Source organism: Ictidomys tridecemlineatus, chromosome 1 (genome assembly GCF_052094955.1).
Source record: "Ictidomys tridecemlineatus isolate mIctTri1 chromosome 1, mIctTri1.hap1, whole genome shotgun sequence".
Lineage (NCBI taxonomy): Eukaryota > Metazoa > Chordata > Mammalia > Rodentia > Sciuridae > Ictidomys > Ictidomys tridecemlineatus.
Genome location: NC_135477.1, coordinates 166,261,764 through 166,274,816, shown reverse-complemented (window position 1 = coordinate 166,274,816; position 13,053 = coordinate 166,261,764).

The following is a 13,053-nucleotide window of genomic DNA, read 5'->3' as shown; positions in this document are numbered from 1 at the left end:
TAAAGTCTAAGCTGTTGTTATTACTGCCATAGTTTACTTGTGTTTATCTCTAATAGTTGAATTTCTTCCTTCTTTCCTTCCTTCCTTCCTTCCTTCCTTTCTTCCTTCCTTCCTTCCTTTCTTTCTGTTTTTTTGTTTTTTGGGGGGTGTGTGAATTGAACCCAGGGATACTTAACCACTGAGCCACATCCCTAGTTCTTTTTATATTTTATTTAGAGACAAGGTTCCCCCTGAGGTACTAAGTGCCTTGCTAATCTGCTGAGGCTGGCTTTGAACTCTTGATCCTCCTGCCTTAGCCTCCCAAGTTGCTGAGATTACAGATGTACGCCACTGCTCCTGGATGAATATCTTTTTTTGTGTGTATTCTGTGTAAATATTTTTGAACACAAAACTTTCTTCCCCCAATATTTAGTGTTATTACCTTAACATGGTGTCAGAATCATGGTGAAATACTTCAAGGTTTTATGTGGTCTCTTGACCCTCTTTCACGCCTGGTTACCCTGCCTCAACCCTTCCCCCCATCACTCCTTCTATCCAATCAAGCCCCAATAAAGAAGTTATTCCCCTTACCAAGTCTTAATGAATCAGGTTGGACAAGGTTCTGCCAAGTGGTCAGAGTTCTTGAAATTTCTTCCCTCCTCTCTGCTCTCTTCTTTCCCCTTTTTTTGGAGGATGTGGCAGAGACCCTGGGAATGATTTCCAATGATTGCCCTTCTTTGGAAACAAGTGGACACTTAGGGCTGGATCCTAGTCATTGGGTTCTTCATTCTTGAGCTTCCCTGGATTGCGATGTATAGGTGCTAGTTCAGGTCTCTGGCTCAGATCTCACTGGCCAGTCTTTCTCCAGTGAATGTGTCCTCTGGAACAGAGTGGATGCTGAGGTGGTGGGAGCAGAGGGGTGGGTCCTGCCTCTTGTGCTCACCAGAGTCTGATGGTTGATGTTGTCTTTGGATCCTGTAAGGTCCTTACGGATGCATTGCTTGTTCTGAGACTGGAAGCTTTGCACTGGCAGGGAACTGTGCATATGGTTCATCATCAAGTGACCTGTGCCCTGGTGTTTGGTTGGTATTTGTTGAGTCAGTAGTTGGGTGTTGAATGATGACCTCTGGAATCAAGTGGTAGGGCAGCGTCATGGTTAGAGACTGACTGTAAGTCTAGTTGGCCTGTGCTAGAATCTTGGCTCTGTCACTTATTGGCTTGGGTCCTCAGGAAGATTATATGACTTTACTATGGCTCCAGGTTCCTCATCTGTAAAATGGGGTTGATAGTAACTTCTTAGGATTATTGTGAAGATTATCTGAGTTAATACATGTCAACCACTTATAATAGTGCCTGGCACATGTTAGGTGCTTATATAAACATGAATTAGTATTGGCAGAACTAGCTGTGATTAGGTTTGGCAGGTAACAGAAGACTCCAAAAATAAGCTTAAAATTTCTCTTACCTTCAAGAATTTTAGAGGTGATCAGATAGTTTTCCCCTGGCAGAGACCAAGTTTTCCCTTGTAGCTCTGCCATGTGGGGCTTCCATTCCCAAGGTGGCTACTAGAACTCCATATGTTCAGGGCACTCTAGCTAGAAGGAAGGAGGTTGGGGAGAAGGAGAGCTCACCCCTGCTCTTTAAGGACAACTTGGAGTCTTGGGTAGACCTCCTACTATGTCTCTGGTCAGAATTTGTCCATATCTAATGGTATGGGGAAGGCAGAAAAATATAGTCTTTGTTCCTGGTGGCCACGTGCTTAGATAAAATGGGGCGGGGGCGTTTTTGTTACTTGGATAGAAGTTTGGAATGTAGAATGTGTATTCGGGGCATAATCAGTCATCTTTGCCACAATTCTTTTTAGAATTTTCCCGTCTCCTGAATTCCGGGTATGTGTGTTGGTTGACTTTGGGTCCATTTCTGCAGTGAACCCCACCTAATACAGGATGCTAAATCTTGTATTTTCCAATCTGGGGAGACATGCAGCTGCATAATCCTGCCATTTGCCAAGTTTCTGAATCTTAATGATGTTTACTGAAGAGACTGCTACTGTGCCTGGCAGGTGTGTATGATCCAAGTCTTCCAACTAAAATTTCCAGTTCCTATAGTCAAACCTTGCTCTACATCACAGTCACCTAGGGAACTTAAAAAAAAAATTACAAATTTCCAGGCCTCATCCCAGACATACTAAATAAAATCTTGGAAGGAACAGCTCAGAAATCTACATTTTAAAACAGATTAATTTAGTCTACATTTAAATTAAGTCATCTCATATGATTCTTAATGCCATTAAAATTCAGGACATGCTGATTTAAAGGTTAAAGCATGTCATAAATCACTGGAAGCAATTTTTCCTCTATTCTAACTAGCCTAACTCACTTTCTTCCAAACATGTGTTTTCTTATCTCTGCCCTTTTGCTTACAATGCTCCCTGACTTAACTTATTGGCTGTTAGACTTCAAAAGGATTTTAGGAATCCAATCCCTATTTAAGCCTATGGAATCTTGAGTTCAGTAAGATTGAGCAACAAGTCTAAGCACACACAGTGATTAGCGATGACCAAAACTGGAGAGGTACATGGTGGCAATATTTGCTGAGATTATCTGGAAAGTCCCCTGCCTCTGAAAATGGAGAGACCAATAAGAGGTTACACCCATTGTATTTGGTGGAGTTAGGCAGTCCCTCTGTTGGCTCCACTTTTTCTACAGGTACAAGACTAGATGTTGACTTTCAGAGCTTTGTCCTGGACACACTTCTGTTCTTTCCATACGTCTGTATTATATCATTTATCCTCACCACCATCATATCCTAATGTCACCTGTCAGTCAATATTTTGAAAACTTGTGGGCAAAATGACAGATTTGAGAGTGAAATGCGTTGGTTGCCGTTGGTGATATTTGGGGGAAAATCCTGATTTCTTTGTTGGGGGAGTAACTGTAATTCCAGAAAGTAAACAAACTTTCAGGTAATGAAATAAATAAATATACAGAAAATGAAATAAATAAATATTCAGATAATGAAAAAGATAAATACAACAGGGGAACTACTGTGATCCGTGTTCTGCTTTGTGTAGGACTTCGGGTTCTTGAAGTAGTCAAGAGAATCTGATTTGCTACTTTGTAAGTTTAGGTCATTAATTTTTTTTTTTAAAGAGAGAGAGTTTTTTTAATATTTATTTTTTAGTTTTCGGTGGACACAACATCTTTGTTTTTTGTATGTGGTGCTGAGGATCGAACCCGAGCCGCACGCATGCCAGGTGAGCGTGCTACCGCTTGAGCCACATCCCCGGCCTTAGGTCATTAATTAAATTAATTAATTTACAACAGTTGTTTAAGTGCTTAGAAGGATTTAGCTTTTTAGATATGGAAGTTTGCCCTGCTGGGCATTTAAAATGTTTGAGAAAAATCAAGCACATTAAATTTGTAATTATAGTTTGAAATGTCCAAGGAAATTTGATTAATTAAGGCAGTAGTAAATCTATTAAATGTATAAGGAGGATTAAATCTACTAAGTCTAATAGTTCAACAGTAATCAAACAATGGGTGCAAGTGATTGTTCTTATCTTTATATGAAAAGTTACTGGATTTAAAATGAAATAACAAGATTTGTAAGTTGAACTTATAGCCTTTAAGAAAAGTTATGTTTTATTTTTATTCTATTTTTTTACGGTAAATATTAACCCATGTTTATTGTGCTACTTAATGGGTCTCACTGTGACATTTCCATACATACACATAGGGTGTTTTAATCATATCTACCCTCCTAGTACGCCCCTCCCCTACCTCCCCTTCCGGAACTCCTCCTAAAAGTTAGGTTTTAAAATGGCCAGCCTGAGCCAGTAGCTGAACACTGCTTTCCATACCCAGGCCTACTCCAGATCCTAACATTGCAGCTTGCTAACTCCCATCCCTGTGGTTCTGCCAGGGATTCCTTGAACTCCAGATAGCAACATCCAAGCCGCCCGACTGCCCCAGGATTTTCAGGCTGAGCCTATCTCTAACACCTGAATCCTTACTTCATAAACTAAGCCACCTGTGCCACCCGATTCTCCCTTCCTCTCTCCACACTTGGCACCAACCTATCATGGAGGTCACTTTCTTCCACTTCCAGTAGGTGTTTAGAATCCTCCCCTATCCTCTGTTTCATAAGCCTGTGGCTGGTGGTCAGCCCAGGGCACTGTCATTTTTTTTGCCTGAAGTACAAAGGCCTCAAGCTTGTTGCTAGATCACTTGGCAGTGGCAGGGCAAGTGTCAACACGAATCAGACAAGAAAGCCCTCACCACCTTCCCAGGACCTTTCCCCCAGAACATCCTGCTCTCTCTTTGCCTTGTTCACCATGACTCAGCTCTGTAGTTCTTCCTTAAATTCTTCAAATAAGCTAAGTTCCTTCCTTCCCAGTTCCCTTTGCTTGGATGCTGTTCTACCTGCTCCTTCCATGACTGGTTCCATCCTTCAGGGCTTGATTTAAATGTCACCTCCCCAGAGAGCCACCTCTGATTAAAAGGAGTTGGTATCCCCTCACCCCTGCCACCACCATTCTCTATCCAATGTCTTTTCTTATTAGCATTCAGTCTGCTATTCTTCCTCTTAGAATATAAGCCCTATGAAGGCAGAAGGTGTCTTGTTGCAGTAGTTCCAGGGCACAGATCACTATAGCAGGGACTCAGTAAACAGTTTTTTTCCCCCCTTCCTACTAAGGATTGAACCCAGTGATGTTTAACCACTGAGCCACATCCCCAGTCCTTTTTAATGTTTTATTTAAAGGCAGGGTCTTGCTAAGTTGCATAGGGCCTCGCTAAATTGCTAAGGCTGGTTTTGAATTCTTGATCCTCCTGCCTCAGTCTCCGAGCCACTGGGATTACAGGCATGCACCACGCCACGGCTCTAGGCCCACAGTAAATAGTTTTTACAATACATAAATATATCCAACTAGAGATATTAAGTAAAAAAAAAATACAAAACAGTATGAATCCTGACATGCACTATATGCACTATGGTGCCATGATTCTATTTGTATTTCTTAAAATATGTAAACACACACACACCAAGGTTACTCAAGAAACTAGCAATTGTGGTTGCCCTGGGTTAGACACTGTAGGTCAGGAGAGGAGAGGGCTGTGGTTTGGAAGTGTCCCCCAAAGCTCCCTTTGTTAAAAGCTCAGTTGGCAGCTTGTAGCACTACTGGGTGATGGAGCCTTTTGAAGGTGGGGGTCAGTGGGAGGAAGTTAGGTCAACGAGAGAGCACCTTGCAGGGAATATTTGTGCCCTGCTCCTTCCTGTTTCTCTGCTTCCTGGTGGCTATGAGGTGAGTGGTTATCCTTCCATGCACTATGGTGCCACCCCAGGATCAAGTCAACGAGACAAGTTACCATGTAACAGAAACCTCTGAAACCAAGAGCCAAATAAGTCTTTTCCCCTTGAAAGTTGATTATCTGGGGGTATTTTGTACAGTAATGGAAAGCTGGCTGACTCAGAAAAGTAGGAAAAAATTTAAATTTTATAAAGTCTGCCCCTATTTGTATTTTTCACTACACATCTCTATTTTATAATGATAAATATTGTTTTTTTTTTTTTTTTTTTTACATTTTTCTTAACACTGGGAATGAATCCCAAGAGTTGACACATGCTGGGCAAGTGCTCTACCACTGAACTGCAGACTCAGACCTTTTTAAATTTTTTATTTGAGGTCTTGCTAAGTTGCCCAGGCTGGCCTCAAACTTGTGATCCTCCTGTCTCAGCTTCCTGGGTAGTGGTATGTACCACTTACCTGGCAAAGTTGTAGTGTGTGTGTGTGTGTGTGTGTGTGTGTGTGTGTGTGTGTGTATATGTGTTACTGGGGATTGAATCTAGGGCCTTGTGTATAATAGGCAAACATTCTACCACTGAGCCACACCCCATTCTCTAATACTATTACTTTTAAATGGGGACATGGAGTGCCAAAAGCAGGAAGAATCTCAGAATAAAGGACAGACATTGAAAGGGAATAAATTTAGCTTTATGCAAACCCCACAATGTTGTCCTTAATTTCCTCATTCCATCGATGACCTTGAAAATTTCTTCTGCTTGAGATGCTGGTCTGAAGTCTGGCACTTGACAGGCATCGTGACTAAGCATTATGGATAAGCACAAGGACTGAGGACACTGAAGCACTTGGTTGGAATCCCAGTTCTGCTGCTTACTGGCTGTAGAACCATTGACAACCTTGTTTAAACTTCATGTGAAATGGGATGTCAGTACTTTTCTAATAGGACCATTATGGGGATTAAACGTGATAGTGTAAATGCTTAGCTGCTGCAGTCTAGCTGGGCACAAATTACCGAGCCGCCACAAAGCACTTGTATGTTCAAACAGGAAACTTTCTTGCCTGAACTCCACCAGCACTCCACGCACACTCCCTGGGAACTCTCTCAGCTCCCCCCCTCCACGCCTACCCCTCTCAGACCCCGAACCATGGGAATTCCAAAGTAGTGGGCAGCAGGAACCACCTTATTCCAGAGCCACCCTAGGAGCCACCCTATTGCTGGACAGCAGGGGTCCATGTACAACTGAATACTAGCTTAACATAACCATTATCATCTCAATGGCTCACTGGTGTCACCTCTTAACTACTCCCTTCTAGCAGAATGCCATGCGTCATCTCGACTTGGCTGTGACCCTCAACACTTAGCACACAGTAAGTGCTTAATATATGGTAGTTATTATTTATACGTTTATGCTCCTAAGATTCTGTTGTACCCTCAGTTCAGATTTCTTTGTGTTGGAGGAGATATCATATTGCTAGATGGCAGGATGGTACTACTTATCAGCCTGTTGCTCAGTTTCCACACAGGTTGCTTCCATATCTATGTTCTCAGAAATAATTGGGGAAAGTACTTGATTATTTTATTGCATCTTGTCCTTGTAAAGTTGTGACAGAGCTGTGTGTGGTAGTGTGTGCCTGTAATCCATAGGGCACGGGAGGTAGAGACGGGAGGATCACAAGTCCAGAGCCTCAGGTTTGGGGAGGCAATAAGCAATTGAGTGAGACCCTGTCTCTAAAAAAAATATGAAATAGGGTTGGGGATGTGGCTCAGTGGTTGAGTGCCTCTGAGTTCAATCCCTGGTACCATACCCACCCCCCAAAATAAAATAAAATAAAGTTGCGGGACAGAAAAGTGAAAGTCCCAATAGCAGTGATAAAAGTGTGTGCAGATCAGGCAAGTGAAAAGATAACTGTAGAATGGGAAAAATGTTTGCCAGTCATGTATCTGATGAGGGTCTTGCATTCAGAATACAGAGGTTCCTTGACTTAAGATGGGATTCATTCAGATACACCCATCCTATGTTGGAAATAGTGTTACATTGAAAATGTATTTAACACATCTCACCTACAAACATCCTAGCTTGTCAACACAGTGCACCGTAGACTATTGGTGGCTCACCCTGTGACTGAGTCACTGCTAACTGAGTTGTGACTCATTGCTACTGTCCCAAATTGAGAGAGAGAGAGAGAGTATATGCTGCGTATTGGTTGCTTGGGAAAGATCAAAATTCAAAATATGATTTCTACTGAAGGCATATTACTTTTGCACCATCTGAAAGAGAAAAATCCTAGGTCAAAACATAATAAGTCAGGAACCATCTGTATATAAAGAGACAACCCAGTTAAAAGATGAGTAAAGAGTTTGAAGAGGGAAACATTTCTCCCTAGAAGATAAATGGCAAATAAACCCATGAAAAGATGCTAACACCACTGATCATCAGGTCAATGCAGATCAAAACTACTATTAGATATTACTTCACATCAACTAGCATGGCTAGTGTTACTAAGATGGACAATTCCAAGTGTTAGTGAGAGTGGGGAGAAATTGAAATCCCCACACATTTGCTGTAGCATTGAAAAATGAGGAAGTTACTTCAACAACTATATAGTAGATTCTCCAAATGATAACCATTACTTTATTACCCTGCAATTCTACCCTTGGGTATTCACCCAAGGAAATGAAGCCATCCATCTGTACAATCACTTTTACATGGTTGATAACAGCAGCATTTGAAAAACCAGCCTCTACCTCAGAGCAAAGCCTGTCCAAGGAAGGTCATCACCTTTGTCCTTGGAAAAACCCACAGAGCACTCCTAGGCACATTCCCACCCTGTTAAGTTGTTTATCTAGAAATAACAGGGGAGATCTGCTGCGCCAGGTGTCTCTGACTCATTTCAGGCTAGGTGGGGATCCATAGCAACCCCCTAGCAGCCACCAATTAGACAGGGAAATACCTGGGATGCCAGATGACCCTCCCAGTAGTTTATGGTGGTTGATAAATGTTGGGAAACCATGTAGTTCAGCACGTACACCCCTCTTGGCTTAAACCAATCAGTTCAAATGAATACCCCTTTTGTATTGACCAAACACCCCTACCCAACTTGTTCCCGCAGTGAATGTGCTAATCATGTTTTAGAGTTGTTATTTGATTTTCCCACGGTGTGTGATGATTTGCTAAGAGATGCTATGATGTATGTGAAGTCCCTGCCTTCACCAAAGAATGTATAAAACTGCTGCAAACCCTGGGCTCGGGGCCTCTCAGCGTCACCAGTTGCTGTGTGTGCGCATGGAGGACGGAGCTAGCTCGCAATAAACACTTCTTTGCTGTTTACATTGATCTTGGTCTCTGGTGGTCTTTTGGGGGTCCCGAATTCGAGCATAATACATTATTTATAATATCCAACAGGAAGGAACAAATGTCCGCCAACTAGTGAATGGATAGACAAAATATTCTGACCATGGAATATTAGTGGGAAATAAAAAGAATGAAGCACTGATGTTTGCTAAGTGTGGTTGAAATGTAAGGGTCTGGCGAAACGTCGGAGGGAGAGACCACCCAAGAGACTGACTCCATGCAATTGGCAAAAGGGGATATTTATTGGAGATCCATTCCAGCGCGCTGGGACTCTGTGCTCAAAAGGTGCTCAAAGGTCAAGCAGAGCTTAAGTACACTTTTTGGAGAGGGCGGTGGGCTTTGCATACATCAGAACAAATCATCATGAGGCGCAGGGAAATTGAACAACAACTCTGAGACGTGATTGGCAAATTCATTGGCGGGAACAGCTCGGGCAGGGGTGATTGGTCATTCCTAAGCGGGGGTGGGGGGGGTGGGGGGGTGGTACACATTCAAACTGATTGGTTCAGGCCCTGTGACAAACTGCACAAGGCCCTAAGCTAAATGGCTAGTAGGGTGTTGTCTTAACTATCACAGGAATCTGGGTGTAACAGAGGAACTCAATAATACCTAATCTTTTATATTTTAATTCAAGACTTCCAGTTTAGAAACTTTACCCTTTCAGAACCTTAAAAATACTAAGCTCAATGAAAGCAGCCAATCACAAAAGACTACATATTGTACGATTTCACTACTATAAAAAGTGATTGTGTAAGGGTCTGGCAGAGCGTCGGAGAAAGAGACCACACAAGAGACTGGCTCCATGCAATTGACAAAAGGGGATTTATTGGGGATCCATTCCAGTGCGCTGGGGCTCTGTGCTCATTCAAGAAGGGAGAGCAGCCCGGAGCCCAGAGCAAAGGTCAAGCAGAGCTTAAGTACACTTTCTGGAGAGGGCGGTGGGCTTTGCATACATCAGAACAAATCATCATGAGGCGCGGGGAAATTGAACAACAACTCTGAGACGTGATTAGCACATTCATTGGCGGGAACAGGTCGGGCAGGGGTGATTCAAACTGATTGGTTCGGGCCCTGTGACGAACTGCACAGGGCCCTAGGCTAAATGGCCAGTAGGGCGTTGTCTTAACTATCTCAGGAATCTGGGTGTAACAGAGGAATTTAATAATACCTAATCTTTTACATTCAAGCTTTCCAGCTTAGAAACTTTACCCTTTCAATTGGCCAGAAAAGGCAAATCCACAGGGACAGGAAGTAGATGAGTAGTTCCCAGGAGTTGAAGGAATCCGAGGCTTGGAGTGAGCAGTGCCTATGATGGGTACAGATTTTGTTTTTGCAGGTACAAAACATTCTGGGGTTGAGGATATAGCTCAATTGGTGACTGCTTTGCTTGCACAAGGCCCTGGGTTCAATCCCCAGCACCACAAAAAAATAAACAATACGAACAAACAAACAAAAAAACCCAACATTCTGGACTTAGATATTGTAAGGTCCTTGCAGCTGCCATTTTAAGAAAAATTTCGCTTTCCCCCAAGGCATATCACCATATCATAGCAACCCCACTCTTAACCTCTGCATTAGGATCCACCCAGCTCTAATCCCTGAGCCTGCCCCATAAAGTCAGGAACCCCAAGCCTGTTTTGCCTCTCTCCATCTATGGAGAGTTGGCGAGTTGGCCTTTGACAATAAACTCTCTTGTGGGTCTCTGCCTAGTCTCTATCTTTCATTTCTCGCTTGCTCGCCTCCTGGGTCCTCACTTTCCTTTTGGATAGCGGTGACAATTGAACAACTTTGTGAATATACTAAAAATGTTGTATTGGACATTTTCTTTTTTTTTTGGTACTAGCAATTGAACCTGAGGTGCTTAACCGTGGAGCCACATCCCCAGCCATTTATATATACTTTTTTTAATTTTGAGACAGGGTCTTGCTAAGTTGCTTAGGCCTTGTTAAAATTGCTGAGGCTGGCTTTGAATTTGTGATCTTCCTGCCTCAGCCTCTAGAGTGGCTGGGGTTATAAATGTATGCCACTGTACCTGGATTTAATTGTTTATTTTAAACGAATGAAATATATAGCATTTGAGTTATATCTCAATAGTGTTGTTTAAAAAGGGATATGTGCCTCATGAACTCTTTGATATAAAGACAAGAAATCATTAGATTTGTTGAAAGGGTTGAATCTTTAGCCTCTACTGGATGTTCTTAAACCTGTTGCTGGTTCTTTGATTTGTCAAGGAAAAAGATTCAATTGGAACTCTATCATTGAAGATTGTGACTAAAAGTGAAAGTACAATCAGAAATATATACCAGTTTTTACTCTTAGGTATAGATGTGCCTTTGTTTACAGAATGAGTATGTTGTTTGATTTTTGTACTTTGGACATTAGTCACATTTTCAGAATTGAATTATGTGTGCATTTAGGGGCTGTGCATACTGCGTAATGGGGAGGCATGTGATATATGAGCCCTCTTTACTTCCTCTTTCTTTCTTTCTTTGGTGCTGGGGATTGAACACAGGGCCTTGTGGATGCAAGGAAGGCACTCTAACAATTGAGCTGTATCCTCAGCCCCACTTCCTGTTTCTTTTCTTTAAAACACTTTCAAATTATTTTTTTTAAAGAGAGAGTGAGAGAGGAGAGAGAGAGAGAGAGAGAGAGAATTTTTTAATATTTATTTTTTAGTTTTTGGCGGACACAACATCTTTGTTTGTATGTGGTGCTGAGGATCGAACCCGGGCTGCACGCATGCCAGGCGAGCGCGTACCGCTTGAGCTACATCCCCAGCCCCTCAAAATATTTTTGATGAACATATAATAATCTTCCATATTGATGGGATTTGTTGTGATATTTCAATACATGTATACAGTGTGCCCCGATCAAATCCAGCCTCCCTGTATCCACTCTCTTCATTTCTTTAATGCTAGAACATCATGCAACTTTTTCTAAAGAATAAGTCAATAGATACCAGGAGGCTGCACATAATTATTTGGGTTTCTGGAAAAAATCCAATGCCCAAGAAAAAAGTTAATTGTTTTTCAATACTAGAGATTGAACTTAAGAGTCTTACCCATGCAAGACAAGTGCTCTTCTGCTGAGCTGCATCTCTAGCCCCCTACATCAGTCTTTTGTGCAGTTGGTCAGGAAAAAATAAGCCCTTGGAAAGCTGTTTTATTTTGGCCATAAATAAATAGGCAAGTTATTGTGATGTGAATATTGGGTTATTAATCCATCTCACAAAACAGCAATTCCAGAGTTTCATTTAGTTCCTTTGGTTCATCAGCAGCTCAACAATACCAGAGGTCCAAATCAGTTCTGCTAAGAGCTGAGGGAGAAATGATGGGTGATACAAGCAGTCTGGTCCTCCTGAAGTCACGTGGAGGAGAAAGACATCAAACAGTGAACAAATGAAGGAATAAAAATAATGATATACTGTTCATGGATTCTACTTTTATAACTCACTGTTCACAGATTCTGTATTTGAATCCACTTACTTGCTAAGTATATTTGTAGCCTCAAGTTCAGTGCTCACAGCACCTTCAAGCTTGCTTTGAAGTGCACATGCAGAGTGCACAAAAAAACCTGAGTTGTCCCCTAAGCACTCCTACAGAAGGATTGTTGGAATCCTGACCCCACCGTGAGGTGTGGCCTTGGGGAGGTGGTTAGTTCATATGGGTGGAGACCTTGTGGATGGGGTTAATGACCTTATAAAAAAGACAGTGGAGAGCTTCTTCCTCCTGTGTGGCATGTGAGCACACAGTGAAGAGATGGCAGCCTATGAACCAGGAAGCAGGTCCTCACCAGACATGGAGTCTGCTGGCGCCTTCATCTTGGACTTCCTACCCTCCAGAAATGTGAAAATTGAATTTCTGTTGCTTAGGAGGCACCCATGTTATGCATGTTGCTATGCCAGACCACACTAAGCACACAGTCCCAGCTAGGCATGGTGGCACATGCCTGTAGTCCCAGTGGCTGGGGAGGCTGAGACAGGAGTATCACGAGTTCAAAGCCAGCTTCAGCAAACGCAAGGCACTAAGCAATGCAGTGAGATCCTGTCTCTAAATAAGATACAAATTAGGGCTGGGGATGTGGCTCAGTAGTTGAGTGCCCTTGAGTTCAATCCACAGTACCCAGCACCCCCATCCCCCATCCCCCAACCCCCCCCCCCAAGAAAAAGAGAAAGAAACAGTCCCAGCTGAGGCTGAGTGAGAGATCCACCTTCTTGGTTTAGCTCTCTCACACAGTGACCAAATGTTTTTTTAGCTGACAGTTTAGTATCACATTTTTGTTGACAGTTTTGGTTTAAATAGTCCCCAGACAGAGTGCCCAAGGGCTACTGGGGTGTCCAGCCATGCTGCACCTTACAGAGCAAACACCCACCAGATAAACTGCATGGGGCGGGAGCAGTGTGGGCCGTTGAGTTCA